The sequence below is a fragment of the Panthera leo genome, chromosome D1 (genome assembly GCF_018350215.1).
Source record: "Panthera leo isolate Ple1 chromosome D1, P.leo_Ple1_pat1.1, whole genome shotgun sequence".
In the NCBI taxonomy this organism is placed as follows: domain Eukaryota; kingdom Metazoa; phylum Chordata; class Mammalia; order Carnivora; family Felidae; genus Panthera; species Panthera leo.
The window spans coordinates 10,235,443-10,253,172 of record NC_056688.1 but is presented as its reverse complement, the minus strand read 5'-3'; positions in this window follow the sequence as shown (position 1 = coordinate 10,253,172).

Genomic DNA, 17,730 nt, shown 5'->3' with positions numbered 1-17,730 from the left:
TTCTCTGTCATATTCTACTTAGCGTAATGCCCACAAGGTCCGTCCATCCATGTTGTTGCAAATGGCAAGATTTCATTCTTTCTTATGGCTTAGTATTTGTATATGCATACCTCTTTTTCTTTATCCATTCATCTATTGATGGACGCTTAGGTTGTTTCCAGATCAAACTGCACTGTCTTAAAGAGATGGCTCCAGCTATCTGATTCCAATTCCGAGGGAGTTATTTTATCATTCTGTAAGTTGTACAGATAACTGATAGCAATACAAAATCATTCATATCTATATACACACAAGTTCTGTCGTGTCCAGTGGAAAAGAAACTGACTTCCCACCTCCCTTCTGAAAAAACCAATTTTGCTACCAGTTGCACATTTATTTCAATATTCTTGACCTAAAAATGTTCTGTTCTTTGGATTCTCTTTTGAACAGCTAAAATCTCTCCCCAGTTCCCTCACTGATGAGTAGAATAAAATCTGTAAGGTGTGATTATTTTGATGTCTGTAAAAGAGTCCTCACTTTATCTTCTTTTGAAAGTTACCTTTTAACAGGATGAAAGGGAGACAGGCAATATAAGAAGGTGGGAGAAACTCAGGGGGAAACCAAGAGACAAAAGTTAAAAGATAAGGCAGTTCTCTTATAAAGTCTGAGGGAATAAATTAGAAGCCCAGTCTCCTGAGGGAGTCAATCCAATGCAAACTTTTCTTTTTTCACATCTATTGTTCTCTTGAGTTGTGTGCTGAGAAAATATAATTAAGGACAAAATCTTCTCCCAACCCAGAAATCTTCTCTCCGCAATGGAAGAGAAAGAAAACAATTTGGTATTGAATAAGCATTAAACCAGAATGTGATGTACATCCCGGGCAATCCACTAAGAGATTGAAAAAAAACATAAAGAAATTCCACCCCCTTTTATAGCCACACAGGTACAGCCCATCACGTACATGTTCTCAATGTAAGAGGACACGATAACACCATTTACCACGCATAGTTCATCCTAAACTCACCTGGTAATTGGGGTGACCATCTGTGTCAGTGAATTGGTTTTATACAAAGAAAAAACAAACTTCCATTTTTATGACAGGAGGTAGTTTTTCAACCGGTAGCCAGGAGGCCACTGAAGCGTGGCTCCTACTGGCCCAAAGAAACTGGGAGATAGGGGCACTATTCCAAAGAGGTCCCCAGACCCTTGAGGAAGACCTACCTGGATCATAAAGCTGGCCAAAGGCTTACTTCACTTTAAAAAATTTTTTTCTTTATTTTTGAGAGGGAGAGAGAACATGAGCAGGGGAGGAACAGAGAGAGAAGGAGACACAGAATTCGAAGCAGGCTCCAGGCTCTGAGCTGTCAGCACAGAGCCTGACGCGGGGCTCGAACTCACAAACCATGAGATCACGACCTGAGCCGAAGTCTGATGCCCCACTGACTGAGCCACCCAGGTGCCCCAGGCTTACTTCACTTTTAAAACAACTTGCAGGGGCGCCTGGGTGGCGCAGTCGGTTAAGCGTCCGACTTCAGCCAGGTCACGATCTCGCGGTCCGTGAGTTCGAGCCCCGCGTCAGGCTCTGGGCTGATGGCTCGGAGCCTGGAGCCTGTTTCCGATTCTGTGTCTCCCTCTCTCTCTGCCCCTCCCCCGTTCATGCTCTGTCTCTCTCTGTCCCAAAAATAAAATAAAAAACGTTGAAAAAAAAAAATTAAAAAAAAAAAATAAAACAACTTGCATATGCTTCAAAGAAACAAAGAAAGATCTTACAAGTTTTCTAAAGTAAATGCTCTAAGAAAATGGAGGGTGGAGGATGTCTCTTCCCTTATTTTTAACGGGGAGAAATAAGCCTGATTTTAGGTGTGTATTTGCCCTTATATGTATAAATCATTTCTCAGTGTAACTTCACTAATTCAACTGCACAGTTGGAGGTGTGAACAATGCACTCCCCCAAAAATGTAATGCTCAGCCCTCCAAACTACAAGTCCAGCGCAGTGTCCTTGAGGTGCTCTGCTCCCCTTTAAGTATACAGGAACCCTGCATGAGTACAGTGTCCAGAGAGAGAGAGAGAGAAGCTCGAGCCCCCTTGACATTTGTGGCTGAAGGATGCCTCTGTCACCACCGCATTAGTTGCTCCTGGAAGGGTCACTCTGGGGGCCGGTGTCACAGATGTCCTGAGAAGAGGGTGAGGGACTTTCCATTTGCTGTTACAGTCTCAACTAAAGAGATCCTGGAGAGAGGGCAAGCTTATGCCTCCCTGTGAAGTTCGTCAGCAGTTCTCAAGACGGCCATTCCTTTAATGCAGCCACTTCCCAGGAGGCAAGTCTGCCCCGAGAAAACTGAGTGAGGCCAGGTTCCAGCACTGGGCACCTCACAGACTGACACCTGTACCCTTCTCCTGCTCACTTTACCAGCACAGAGGCCAGCTCCCTGATTACCTCGCCACACGTCGTGGTGATTCTACAGCACAGAACCGGAACTCTCAGCCTCACCTGCGACTAAGTTGAACTGGGCCATGCAATTTCCCTCCTGCTAAACTTCCTAACCTTGAATGTGGGAGGGAGAGGTTGGACCCCTAAAGGAAGAGGTTCCTGAGTTGCTCAAGATTTTCTATCTGCTCCTGGGAACCATGCACATTATGAAACTGGAAAGTGGGGTGGGGGTGGGGGCAGGGAATACAGTGACATTCTTTTCCACAGACAACAGAGAAAAAAGTCACAATTCTGTAGCCAGCAAAGGCCCATTCAGTGGTTTCTTTGAGTAATTTCTGCTTTAAGAGATTTGCAGCCTCCACTGACAAGTCAAGCAGCAGTATAATCTCCAAGTTTTCCTTTACCAGGCATCCAGCTGCACTTAAAATTAATTGGTTTAGAATTGGAGAAATGATTTTGCTGTATTCTCTCAATACAAAAATTCAGGTTTGAAATTAAAGTTTACTTTTCCTTTGCAAGGAGGAAAAGAAATGGGGTAACTTTTAGAAATAGACTGTGAGATAGGTAATCAGATTAATGAGTAGTCCTACTGACATTCAGAAGCAGTCACACTGTCTCCCCCAACACATACCCTTTTTGTTTTGAGAGCATAAGACTGCTTCATTCCAAAACACCCCAAATTAGAATGAAAAGTGCAGTTAGTTTTGTATGGCTCTGAGTCTTTTTCATCATCTTTCCTTTTAACGGGATATTACAATATTCCTAACAACTCATACTTTCTGAAAGTATATAAAGGAAAAGTTCGAACTAAAATGGATCAAGTAATGGGGCACCTGGGTGGCCCAGTCGGTTAAGCATCCAACTTTGGCTCAGTTCGTGAGTTTGAGCCCTGGGTCGGGCTCTGTGCTGACAGCTCAGAGCCTGGAACCTGCTTCAGATTCTGTGTCTCCCTCTCTCTCAGCCCTTCCCCCGCTCACAGTCTGTCACTCTCTCTCTTTCAAAAATAAATAAACATAAAAAATTTTTTAAAATAAAAATAAAGTGGATTAAGTACTGTGATTATTCAAATAGCTACAGCTATCACCACAGTAATGCCAGTGGACTATTGCCTTAACTTGCAGATGCCAAATTGAGCAAGAGGTGTGGGGATTTCCACTCAGTTTCACGGGAAATGACCTGAAGAGAACATTATATTGAGATTAAGCAGCTCTTTTACCCCTGTGACTGGCCTTGGTTCATAAGTTTCATGGGCTCTGCTGACTCACTTCTCTATTTAAGATGTTTATCAGCCAGGAAATAACTTACGCCATCAGAATCCATTTCCACTTTGAATGATGCCAAAGTTACAAAGCAACATGGGAAGAAGCTTAATTCCTTATGTGTGTGTTACAACATGAATGCCAGCAAAGAAAAAAAAAGTTTTACTTTTTACAGGAATCCTTTAATAGTCTGGCATTCTTGACCACCATTGTTCAGAAATAAAGAGGGGGCAGCTGACTGACCAGGCTGGGCTCCTCCGTTTGTCTGAGCCTTAGTAGGATTATATGGGGTCGTGGAAATGGGCTTCAGGTTTCAGGATCAGATCCTTACACTTGTCCAGTTAACCGGTAGAGATTAAGTTCTGGCTGTGCTTTTAAGACACTAATTTATAAACCAAAATGCTAATTTATTCAGTTTTTATACATTCACATACATATACACAGAGACACAATAAAACTGTCAAAATTCTGGGGTCCACTAGTCAATATATATACTTCCCAGTTAAAAAAAAAACCTATTTAAAAACCAACCCATTTATTAGGGTGCCTGGGTGACTAAGTCAGTTGAGCATCTAACTCTTGATTCTGGCTCAGGTCACGATCTCATGGTTTGTGAGTTTGAGCCCCACATGGGCTCCATGCTGACAGTGCAGAGCCTGCTTGGGATTCTCTCTCTCCCTCTCTCTCTGTCCCTCCCCCACTCCCGTGCACACATGCTCACTCTGTCTCTCTCAAAAATAAATAAACATTTAAAAAATAATAATAAATAAAAATAAAAACCAAACCATTATTAGAAGTTTACTTTTGAGTATCACATCCTGTCTATTGTCTTATGTGCATCCTCATTGAGCTTATAAACTCCTGGAGATCAGGAGCTATGTCTTTTTCATTTTATATTCCCAGGGCCCAGCCACAGTGCCTGGTACATACATAGATATTTAGATTTTTTTGTTTTAAATTTTTTTTAAAGTTTATTTATTTTTGAGAGACAGAGAGAGAGCACAAGCAGGAGGGGGGCAGAGAGAGAGGGAGACACAGAATCTGAAGCAGTTTCCAGGCTCTTGAGCTGTCACTGGGGAGCCCAATGCAGGGCTCAAACCCACGAACCATGAGATCATGCATGACCTGAGCTGATGTCGGACATTTAACCAACTGAACCACCCAGGTGCCCCAATATTTAGATATTTTTTAATATATGAGTGAATGAATAATAATGATGTACGTGAAATCTCTTTGCAAAGTGTAAAGCACTACATAAATGAAGAATGACAATTATGAATAAGGAATGTGTTAATGGCGCAGAGCCTCCTTGGGATTCTTTCTCTCCGTGTCTCTGCCGCTCCCCCACTCACACTGTCTCTGTCTCTCTCAAAATAAATAAATACACTTAAAAAAAAAGAAATACTAAAAATACATTTTTGAAGCTTTTATTTATTTTTGAGAGACAGAGAGAGTGCACAAGCAGGGGAGGGGCAGAGAGAAAGAGAGGGACAGAGGATCTGAAGCAGGCTCTACGCGCACAGCAGAGAGCCCGATGTGGGGCTGGAACTCGTGCACCCTGAGATCATGACCTGAGCCGAGGCTGGACGTTTAACAGACTGAGCCACCCAAATGCCCCTAAAAATACTTTTAAAAAATAAATAAATATAAGCAAGATTAATGTCATGTCAATTAATGTTTTAGGTAACATTCTTAGAGTTACACAGTACAGAAAATCAGGTGCTAAAGCATTTTGGATGACCAAAATATAAAAATGAAAAATGAATTGATATGAAGAGAGAGAAGTAGGGGATACCAAAAACTAAAATTTAATATCTCTGTACCATGTGTTCACCAACTTAGAAACTCAGGTTCTATACCTAATTAAAAGAAAAACAACTGGGCAATGTCTCTGCAGGAGATTGTTTGAAAATTTGTTTGCCCTTCTTTTATCCTGGGAGTGGGAATGAGGGAGAACAAAAAATATGGGTCAGTCAAGAAATATTTTCCGGACAATACTGTCAGGATCCTCTTGCCTTACAGAAAAAAAAAATGAGATCATATTGATTGTGTTTAGGTGAGATGTTGAGTATATTTGGGTTAACATGAACACCTAAGGGGGAGATAATCAGTAGAGGTTAGACCCTGATCTGGCCAGAAGAATGTTTGGATATTCCTAACTCTTTACCTAAGACAAAGAAGCTAAATTAAAAGTTATCGAATCCCCCCAAGTCTCTAAGTCATAGGAAGAAATCCACCAGTGACAAATAAGCCTCTAATTCTGTTGTAACAGCCTTGAGGGAGAGGAGCCAGTGACAGTCATAGTTTAGGGTTGGGGAACTGGTGCCCTGGCCACAAACTCACAGGGCCTCTGACACGGTTGAGTTGTAGTTCAGGAGGCACCATTAATTTCGGGTCAGCCATTAGTCCCATCCACCTGCTTTAGGGGAAGAATATTCAGACCTGAAGCAGGAGAATTGGTAGGTAATAGAAAGTGCCACTTCCTTCTTTATTCACAGCATCTGAATTTCCTTTATTTAAAAAAAATTTTTTTTTCAACATTTTTTATTTATTTTTGGGACAGAGAGAGAGACAGAGCATGAACGGGGGAGGGGCAGAGAGAGAGGGAGACACAGAATCGGAAACAGGCTCCAGGCTCCGAGCCATCAGCCCAGAGCCTGACGCGGGGCTCGAACTCACGGACCGCGAGATCGTGACCTGGCTGAAGTCGGACGCTTAACCGACTGCGCCACCCAGGCGCCCCTGAATTTCCTTTAAAGTGTATGGTATTATAAACAATAATAACAACTTTGTAATGGTAAAATATTGAGATAGCACAGGAAAGATTTGGATAAGCTAATCCTGACATCTTCTAGAAACAAAATCCCTTTCTTCCCGCTGGAAGGAGCAGCGTTCTTGCCTCTGGGTCCACAGTCTCCCTCCACCCAAAGTTGCTCCTCCCCCCACCAAAAGAGAAAAAAAAAAAAACAAAAAACCAAACCTGTAACTATTTTTTTTTATTTTTGCTTTGTTGTATTTGCATTTAAATCACATGAATCTCAAATGATGATGATGATGATGATGATGATAAACTGGGTAGAAAGTTTGGGGAAACTAGTCCTTGAGTATAACCCTGGTATAACCTGGAGTTAGGGGAGGAAGCAGGTGTGATTTGGAGTTAGGGGAGGAAGTAAGAAAACCTTAGTGGGACAGCATATTTTTACAAACCCCAATTCCTCATGTCTTCGATTAGCTGAGACTGACAGACAAGCCGGCAACAGCAGTAAGAGGGAGATGCACTGTCAGCAGGCCAAGAAGCGCACAAAGACAAAGCTGTCAGGAACTGGGAAAGAGGCCCAGACACGTGCATACCAGTCTGCCCTCCAGATCACACTTTTGTTTTCAATTACTTTGAGAGAAAGAAAGAGCATGAGCGGGGGAGGGCAAAAAGAGAGGGGGAGGGAATCCCAAGCAGGCTCCTCACTGATGGCCTCAGTCATGAGATCAGGACCTGAGCCGAAACCAGAAGTCGGATGCTCAATCGACTGAGCCACCCAGGTGCCCCCAGGTAACATATTTTAAGGGAGGGTCTGACCATCAAGCCATTGGACAGAAATCAAAACCACAGGAAATCCTCACTCACTCTGCTTGGTAACAAACACTAAAAAAAAAAAACAACCTAAATCTAAACAGATTATCACTCTGTTCCAAGTTGAAAACAGAGAAAAAAAAAGGCAGCACGGAAACTACTAGAACAGACCAAAACAATAAAGCAAGAGAAAGGAAAAAGTATTCCAGAGATTCAGAAGCTTCAGAGAAAACAAACAACAACAACAAAACTGTAGGAAATGGATGGGCATTTTATGTAAAACTGAAGAAAACGTGAATGTATAGTAGAAAAGCAGAAGACAAAAGATAAGCAAAATTTTGATAATTGTAGAAGGTGGGTGATGGGGACCTGTATACATTTTAATTTTTATAGCAGAAGTTTTTAAAACTAGAGATGTTAAAGATCATGAATTCTGCAAAACTGCAACTCACTGCATACATCTGCAAAAATACTAATTTCACTTCAATAAATGAGTTGTGTAAGAAAACATAATTTTGAAAAATCCTATTTATAACAGTAAGAAGGAGTATAGTGGGAATAATCGCATTTAGGTAATAAAAGCTACTCAGACAAAAATGATAAAACTTATTAACCCTAAAACATAGAGAGGCCAGACAAGTCTAAAATAAAGTGAAGAGGGCCATGCTTCCCAAGTTAATACATAGATTTTATACAAGACCTAAAGTGGTACTGTGTAAATGGGGATAGATTAAATTTCTCAGTCATATACTTCTTTGCCATCACATTTCTTTTAAGCTCCTGAGCCTCATGTACTAATCCTATTTTTTTAAGTTTATTTATTTATTTTGAGAGAGAGAGAAAGAGAGAGAGAGAGAGAGAGACAGAGAGAGAGACAGAGAGAGAGAGCACGCAGGTGGGAGAGGAGCAGAGAGACAGAATCCCAAGTAGGCTCCTTACTGTCAGCGTGGTGCTTGAACCCATGAACCCCGAGACCATGACCTCAGCCAAAGCCAGATGGTCAAAATGAATGAGCCTCCCAGGTGCCCTAATAATCCTATTTTTTAAATTTTCTATATTTTACAATGTTTTGACATCCCTGGGGAGCCTTGCTGGCTGAGTAGAGACTGCCTTTCAAGGCTAGCTAATTCCTAACACAGCGAACAACTTTCAGATGAGTCCCTTGTTCCTATATAAACCAACCTAACCCAAGCCCATGTTCCCAAACACATCCTGTTAGGTCTAGCTCTCACACACAAGGCCAAGATTTGCCCTGCCCTGAATCATCCGAGGGCCAGAAACCAGACATGCAGAGGGGGCCCTATGCCCCAAGGCCTGCTGGAATTACTCAAACTATCCAGTATTCAACTGCTAGCCTTTCCTGGCCCTGCCTTTCCTTAGAAAGTGTAACAATGGCTGTGCCCTATGCATACCCTTGCTGCTGTCTCCTGACTAACACTGGGGCTTCCCCCTGTGGCCCTGCGAGGCATGGCAGGTCTTTCCCTTCTAGTGCAACTTTTCTTTCCATGGCAATGACTTCTCTGTATTTCCACTCCGTCATTTTTATAAATTAAGAGTTGGGCACACACCATTTCACCTTTCTGCATTCTTTGGCCATGATGTCTAGCTTCTTTGTTTTGTTTTAATGTCTGGTTTGTTTTGTTTTGTTTTGTTTTGTCAGAAGCAGCTGTTCCTGCCAAGAAATATTTATTTAGAGCATCACAGTTTTGTTGAGCATCTATACATGGTTCACTAGCCACACCATGCATCTGTTCTGTGTATAACACCTCCTTCCACACAGGCGCGCTTGCTCACTTGCTGATGAAAAAGAGGCCACGGAAGCCATGAGTCCTTCGTTCATTCAACAACTTTTCTCCCGCCTACTTAGCATGCACCAGGGGTGCGAATACAAAGGCAGCTGAGACATGATGCCAGCCCTTAAAAGTGTCACAATCCAGCTGGGTAAGTAAAACAGGTCTGGATTGTACATTTCTAAAGATTCTAAAGATTTCTAAACTGTAATAAATGTGAATTTCATTTAGGGAGTCCGTTCTTTTGCTTTGGCATCCTTCTAAAGGGTCTCCCAGAGAGCGGTTTCACAGCCATGAGGCTGATACTGAAGTCCAATTTGTGAAAGAGCTTACTTATGTTTCCAGAAGAAGGGAGAAGAGCTATTTAAATGATAAGTAGGTATCTTCTGAGTGAATAAAAGAAAACTATATAACCAAATTAAATCAAAATGGAATATTAAAAAACTCTCTACTCAATTAAATAAATACGTTAATAAAAGAAATAAAAAGGCAAAAGAAAAAAAAGATGAAAAGACACTGGTGACGACTCCGTCCCCAGTTCTAGAGCAGGTAGGCATGAAGAAGAGGCTGAGGAAGAGCTGGCAGAGAAGATAGGGAAGGCCGTTCAGAGCCTCGGGGACAGGAGATGCCGAAGTATGGTAACATTTATTTATTTGTTTGTTTGTTTGTTTTATTTTACTTTATTTAATTTCACCTTAATTCCAATATAGTCAACATACAGTGTTATATTGGTTTCAGGTGCATGATGCAGTGAGCGACTCAACAATTCCATACATCAGCCAGTGCTCATAACAACAAGGGCACACCTTAATCCCTCTACCATATTATTCAATGAGGGAAATTCTAGAGATACTAGTGACATTTCCCTTAGGGTTAGGAGCAAAGCAAAGATGTCAGCTACATCTGCTACTGCTCAACATTTAGTAGAGGTATTAGCCAATTCGATCAGTATGATAACATTTTTACTTTAGCCTCTGATTGATTATCCACCTCGCGACCACACACCACTACTCAGTTTCTTCTGACCAGAAGCTTCTCTTCACTTTCACTACAACTATTAGTGTATCTTCCAAAGGGCTGGACTGGGACTTTTGCTTTTAACCAATCCTTTTCTGCATTAAAACTTGAAAACACCGTGTGGGAAAATCCCTTTCTCCATTCTTTCTTCTCGGATTTACCTGTGAACTTATTCATATATTATAGCCCTTCACAGTTTGAATCACAGACTTTCACTTACCTAAGGTCCCCCCACCCCACCAGACTCTCAAATCCTGGGGTGCAGGAATTCTCCCTTTCCCATGAATATTTACATAAATGTGGAGCAGAACCAGATAGGATGGGAAGGACTCCACCTCCTCTTTCTCATGGGATCCTCAGCAAGCCCATTTGTTTTCTCCATGGTTCCTCCTTTTCTGCCTGCTACACAGTAACATCACCCATTGTGTTATTAAGCTTTCTCATCTTTAGTAATCACATAAGTGCTATGGTACCTAAGTGAGGTTTTAATTATTATAAGCAAAGATGTTGCTATTTCCATGGACTTAAAAGCCACGTGTCTATTACTCTTGCTCATTTTTCTATAGGGTTGTTTATATAGATTTCTCACTGATTCATTTTCTAAGACAACACTTAGTTAATCTGTAAGACTATCCATTAAAAATGACACTCAACCTATTAAAAGGCTAGTTTTGGAGTCAGGTGGATCTGTGTTTAATTCCCAGCTCTGGGTATTTGTCATCACCTCTAAAAGGGAGATGAAAATACTTCCTCTCTCGTAGGGATGCACACAGAGATGCCATGAGTATGAAATGAGAAAAGCAGCAGTGTCCCTGGTATGTAATTACAGGTACCATTTGCTGTTTACTATCATCATCATTAGAAATAAAAACAGCAACACAGTAATGGAAGATTATATTGGTACAGGATTTTTAAATGTTCTGAGTATTTTAACATCCTTTAAAATCTTTATAACCATCCTGTCCAGTAGGTAGGACTTTGCTGAGATAATGCATTATGTGTTTTCTCTAGACTAGAAGAGTAAATCGAGTTGTAGGTAAGAGTAAATCGAGTTGTAAGGTAAGGTCAGACAGGAGAGAACACCAAGTGTAAGTAGGCTAGGTCTAGGAGCTAAATCAAATCACACCTTGTAAGTGAGGGAAAAACTCAATGCACAAGGCTACGCCTGAATGGACAGGAGATTTGCATAGTGTAGCCTGGATTTTCTTGAGCTCCAATATTATATGCAATGTAGAAACTCCAAGTCCCCACTCCCTACCCCAAAGATTCTGGAAATTCCTAGGAGGCGTATATTCTTATGGTCACTTCTGGCTCCAAGCTCCTTCCCCCAGTGAATTGGTACATGGTACAGTCTGTGGATCATCTTGGCATCTACCATGTGCTTTCCAATAAGGCTACTGCTTTGACCCTGAAAGAAATTTACTCTTGATACAATTTCTAAAATAAAACAAAACACTCAACACTCTTGCAAGATATAGTAGGCATTAGTGAAAATTCATGAGGGATAAAAGAATGAGTTATAGTGTCAAAATGCCAAAAAAAAAAATCTTCAAATTGTACATGGACACCCTTGTCCATTTTGGGGTCACTGCACAAATCAGGCACTGTTTTCACTGGCTACTATATTCCTCTGGTCCCAGAGATCCCGGTCTCCCTCCATCTTGCCACCTCTTTTCTCATCTGTCCCTCTGATACCTCCTCTTTCCTAATTCCCTTCCTGGATTAGTTCTGGGAACTTCAAATTCTATTTTGCAGAACAATTCAGCTCCCCTCAATCTTTGCCCCCAAACTTGGGCTTACATCTGCATTTCCCAGTCCAATGCATGCTCAGAACAACAACAAAATGTTCATGTAACTAATGTTATCAGAAGACTTTGCACGTTGGCCTCATTCTCTCAGTTGTGGTTATACAACACATTTTCCCCCTCTTTTGCATCATCATTTACAATTTCATACAGTAGCAACATACTTGGGTCCATGTCCATTCCCAGCGCTCAAATGTTCACTGGAGAAGTGAACACATTTTTTGGAGAATGAGGATGAAGGCTCCAGGTAACAACACTCTTCAGTCTGACAACGAGATTTGAGATCACCAGCCTATGTCTACTCACTACCGAAGCCCACCCAGCTAATTTCATCAAAGAATGCAGAGCAAGAAGAGGCCAACACCAGCAGAATGATAAAATACAAACTACGCACTGTTGTTTTATTTGTTAATCAATCTTTTTGATTGGAATATATGTTCATCGTCAAAAAACAAACATTACAAAAATATATAACTACTGTTAGTAGTATGGCACACACACACACACACACACAATTTTCTAAACAAAATTGGAATCAAACTGTAATAACCATTTGTTTAAAAAAACCATTTGTTTAAAACCACTTGTTTAAAAAACCATTGTTTTTAATTAAGATGTAGAAATACATCTTAACTTTAAGGTTAAATGTTCTTAACAATGTTTGTGCTTTGGGAGGAAGACTTAAAACGATAAAGAACATTCTACTAAAATTATTCCTTTAAGTCACATTGCTTGGACTGTTAGATTACATCAAGACAGATGCCAACTCTATCACCTTCACTGAGTTATGCACACCTCCTTAATGAACCATGTTAGCCCAAAAACCAACCCAAACCATTAAGGCATGGGACTACTAAAGAATAAGATCAATCTTTAAATATAGTTTCTGTGGGGGCACCTGGGTGGCTCAGTTGGTTAAGCGTCAGACTTCAGCTTAGGTCATGATTTCACGGTTCATAGGTTTGAGGGCCGCATCAGGGTCTGTGCTGACAGCTCAGAGCCTGGAGCCTCCTTTGGATTCTTTGTCTCCCTCTCTCTCTGCCCCTCCCCTGCTTGCCCTTTCTTTCTCCCAAAAATAAAGAAACATTTAAAAATTAAATTAAATTAAAAAAAAAGAATACCCTTATGCCCTTGGGTGATGTTAGTGTTTACTGAGGTACTCTGTACATCAGCTCTTAGTCACCTGTCCTCTAGTTTTCTGTCTTTAAGGAAATTGAAACTTATTGCTGTGGTTAAAGATTAACCTAATATGGATGATCAAAACTATAGTAGATATAGTAGATGCAATAAAAGAATATATAAATTTGAAAACAAATGGCCATATTTTGTCTATGTATCAAAGGTAGAAAATTCAGTAAGATATGTGGTTACCTAACATGCTAAGATTAATTACATTTTATTTTTTTATTTAAAAAATATTTTTTTAACTTTTTAATTTACATCCAAGTTAGTTAGCATATGGTGCAACAATGATTTCAGAAGATTAATTACATTTTAAAGCTAAAGACAAAAGCTTTAAATCTATTACCTATTTGTGTATTTGCATATGTGTAACCATATACATATGAAGACATATGTAGAATAAGATAGATCTTTAAAGCTTTTGTGCCTTTGTCATTCTCTTCAATCACTCTTAGCAAAAGTTCCTCACTTCTAAGAAAGCTGTTGTATGTATATATCATCACTCTAAAGCAAGATGTTTCCTTGCATTTAAGTATCTATGAGTTATGCCTATTAATAACTAATTTTCTCTAACAATTTTCATTTCTTAAGCACAAGGCTTAAATTCAGAATAACAGAATTATTAAGCCTTTATATGTAAATGTTCTTGGGAATATCCCAGGTAGCTACAATTTTCTTACTTCATGAAAGGAGAAATACGAAAAACAATTAGGTATGCTTGGTATTCCTCATATCTTTTTTTTTTTTTTTTTTAATGTTTATTTATTTTGAGAGAGAAAGAGAAAGAGTACCCATGAGCAGTGAGGAGAGGCAGAATCCCAAGCAGACTCCACGCTGTCAGCGCAGAGCCCAACACAGGGCTCAAACTCACAAACCATGAGATCATGACCTGAGCCAAAATCAAGAGTCAGACACTTAACCGACTGAGCCACCCAGGGGCCCCTCCTATCTTGATCAGCTAAAACACTACATGTCCTGAACTTAAAATGTTCCAGAGCTCTACCCAAGGGATACACATGTTCATCAGGTGTTCCTTTCTTTCTTTAATAACCTCTCATAATAATATCTAACTTTGGGTCTTCCTAACTATGAAACACAGGATTGTGTTTTAGTGATGCTTACTCCAAAATAGGAATCATATCATTTCATTACCTTCCATAGTATTATTTCGTTGTCTGCTTCCTTTATAAATTTTTAAAAATTTTTTAATGTTTATTTATTTTTGAGACAGAGAGCATGAGCGGGGGAGAGGCAGACAGAGAGGGAGACACAGAATCCGAAGCAGTCTCCAGGCTCTGAGCTGTCAGCACAGAGCCTCATGCGGGGCTCAAATTCACGAACCATGAGATCATGACCAGAGAGAAAGTCAGATGCTTAACCAACTGAGCCACCCAGGTGCCCCTGCTTCCTTTATAATTATTAAATTCTGCTCCAGTCAACTTCTAGCTGTCTTTCTTTCCCTTCCTGATAAAGAGTAATTCTAGTATTGTTCAATAGCTGTCAAACTCTAAGTACACCCAGTCCTGATTTGACTGATGTTATTCCGGACAACCCTGATATATTGCCCTTTGATGATGACTCACAACTTAGAAAGAATCAAGGTATATACCTTGTGCTAAACATGCTGTAACTTCTAAAATATTGTTTTGGAATATTTTGCAAGCAACATCTCATTCTTGCTGAAAAATTAAGGATTAATGTTCATACTGTCTATGGATCAGCATTTAGAGCTGGAAATTTCAGCACTGACTGTGCAATCAAGAGTTTTCTAACCTCCTCAGACAATTCAAACAAAAATTGAAATTATTTTTTTATTGACGACACCTGAAGAAAGTTTCCTTTATTATGAATGAAGTCCATACTGAAATTAATACTATAAAGCTTACTACCATGCAAAGATCCCTTTCTATCCATTACCAGAGTATTATAAAGACAGTTGTTCAATCCGATTTCTGTATAAGGACTAAAGTGTAACACTGCCCTCACTGTGTGTGTGTGTGTGTGTGTGTGTGTGTGTGTATGGCGGGGGGGGGGGGAGGGGGAGGAGTGGGAAAGACATTTGCTTTGTCAAGGCTATTTGTATCATTTGGTAATTCCCAAACTACCTCCAGGCTGATAATATTTATGCTGAAGAGAATAATAATAGTAACAACCCAAATTACAGGAAAAAATTGTTTCAAACTGTAAAAAAATATTAGTCATTTTTACCTAGGAGGCTCAACAAGTGACAAAATTTTACCCATTTTAATTATAATCTAGAAAATATATGAAGAAATGGCCACATTAAAAACCACTTGAACATTTATAAATGGATTAAGTCAGCTGACCAAATCATAATCCTTTGGGTACTTTTAAATAATGGTTTCTAACTTTTCTGATTAGACTGAAACTTTCCTCAGTTTTAAGTTTTATGTCTAGGTCTAATGACACTGCAATTTGTATTTTAAAATCTCTATAAACTCTCCTATGAAACTGTTATAGAAAGACCCCATGAGGTTGGGCTTGACTCACCCTCTAAAAGATTCCATTTGTGGTATGTTGTAATTGTTACTTTTTTAAAAAAGTGAATCTCATATACGCAGTCCGTATACCCAACATAAAAGCTATTTTTCTGAAAGGCAGATCATCAGACACTTTGTGCCCCCCCCACCCCCGCCACTGGCATGATATACAGCTAGAAAACCAGACTTATTAGAAGAGATACCCATAAAAGTCGGCCTTGGAACCACACTGGAAGTGACCATTTCAGGTACTTTGAACCTCACACAGAGGTCTTAAGCTCAAGGCCCACAGCCATGGATACATGTTCCCCACTGTAGTGTACAAGTGCTTAGGATCTCATCACCAGGATATCCAGACCCACTGACTGACCCTGACATCCACCTATAAAGACTCTAAAGGAACAGAGGACTTTCCTAAGTAGACATCTACTTTTCAAGATTATATGGATCAAGAACATCAGGGGTAGGGCCACTTTCTCCAAAGTGACTTGTACTCAGACTTCCATCTCATTTTGTTTATATTCTGTGTCTGAAAACTTTTGCCAGAGTCTGAATTCTTTGTGCCTACGTTTCTGTTTTATCTGTGCTGATTCTTGTTCAGGCTGTCTCCTGTATATATTGTGATCTTTAGCTGGAAGTTCACATTCATTAGAACTTACTGGGAATTTTTGAGGCTTGTGTTGGGAGAAACCTTCCTCCAGTGAAAATTTGTTTACTTCCTACCAGGCATCTGGGGAACTACCAACCCAAGTAAATGTTATATTAGCAGCATACAGTCTTTTCAAAGGTGCAAATCATATAAACTCAGGCCACAAACTGGCCTAAGGACTGGCCGTGGGCCACACACTCTCAGAAATATGTTTTCCTCCAATCAGAACAAGGCAAGTCAGACAAGTTTCTATGCTCTCTGCTTTTTGAGGTAAAAATTGTATTCCTAATTCACCCTTACTTTGAGGGTAAAACTCTTCATGGTTCCTGGTTTTAGGGAATCACCAATCAAACTCCAATTTGAGCCCAGAGCTTTGCTCCTGGCCTCTTGGTTGTCTTCTTAAACCTAGAGCTCTAGGCCACCTGAGATTACTAAATGATCCCGGGGCACAGGATGCCCTCAGCCCACCTCTTTAAATGCATGCAGACTTTGTTCTGGCTTGAGAGTATTTCCTTTGGCAAGCTGAATCACGTTTTAAAAGGTGTTCTTATTGTTAACATTCTTAGGTGCATCTTAGGTGCATTAGCAAAATAATTTCTATAATTTAGTCTGCCATATTGCCAAAAATAGAGGTCTATAAATTCTGGGGTGTCTGGCCGGCTAAGTTGGAGAAGTATTCGACTCTTCATCTCGGGGTCGTGAATTCGAGCCCTACATTGAGCGTACAGATTACCAAAAAAAAAATAAATTAAAAAAAAAAAAGAGGTCATAAAGTCTTCCTAGATATACCAAAACTTTGGGAGCGACCTATCCCTCCACTATCGTATCTAATTCTCCTCCAGAAATTAATGACCACTTCCCATCCACCTATTTTCAACAAAGAAATTGAGCATACCCTCCCTCTTCTCTTGATCTTCCACACCCCAGTAGAACTTATTGGTTCTAACTTCTAAATACCTTTTAAATGTGTTCTCTTCTTCATTCCAGCTGACTTTCATCATTTCTTTTCTGCATCACTGAAACAACATTAACATTTCCATGCTTACCTCCCTCAAATGTGTACTTCACATAGCTGCCAGCAAAACCTATTTAAAATAAACATCTGACCGGGGCGCCTAGGTGGCTCAGTCGGTTAAGCATCCAACTTCAGCTCAGGTCATGATCTCATGGTTCACGAGTTTGAGACCCGCATCAGGCTCTCTGTTGTCTGCACAGAGCCCACTTCGGATCCTCTGCCTCCTTCCCTGTCTCTCTCTCTTAGCCCCTCCGCAGCTTGTGTGCACTTCTGCTTGGTCTACCCTCTAGAGGCCCTCACAATTCACCCCAGCTTCCGTGGCTACTTGTCAGCTCTTTATCTTTCAGAAACCAGGTCAAGAATCTTCCAGGAAACTTGCAAGCAAATTCTTAGTGTGCCCTTTGTTATATCACTGCTTGATGTGCTTAACTGTTATTGCACTTACCACAGTGTACTGCCATCACTTATCTGTTGTCCGGATTAGACTATGAACTCTTTTTAAAGTCAGAGGACTCACCTCTTTATCCATGGT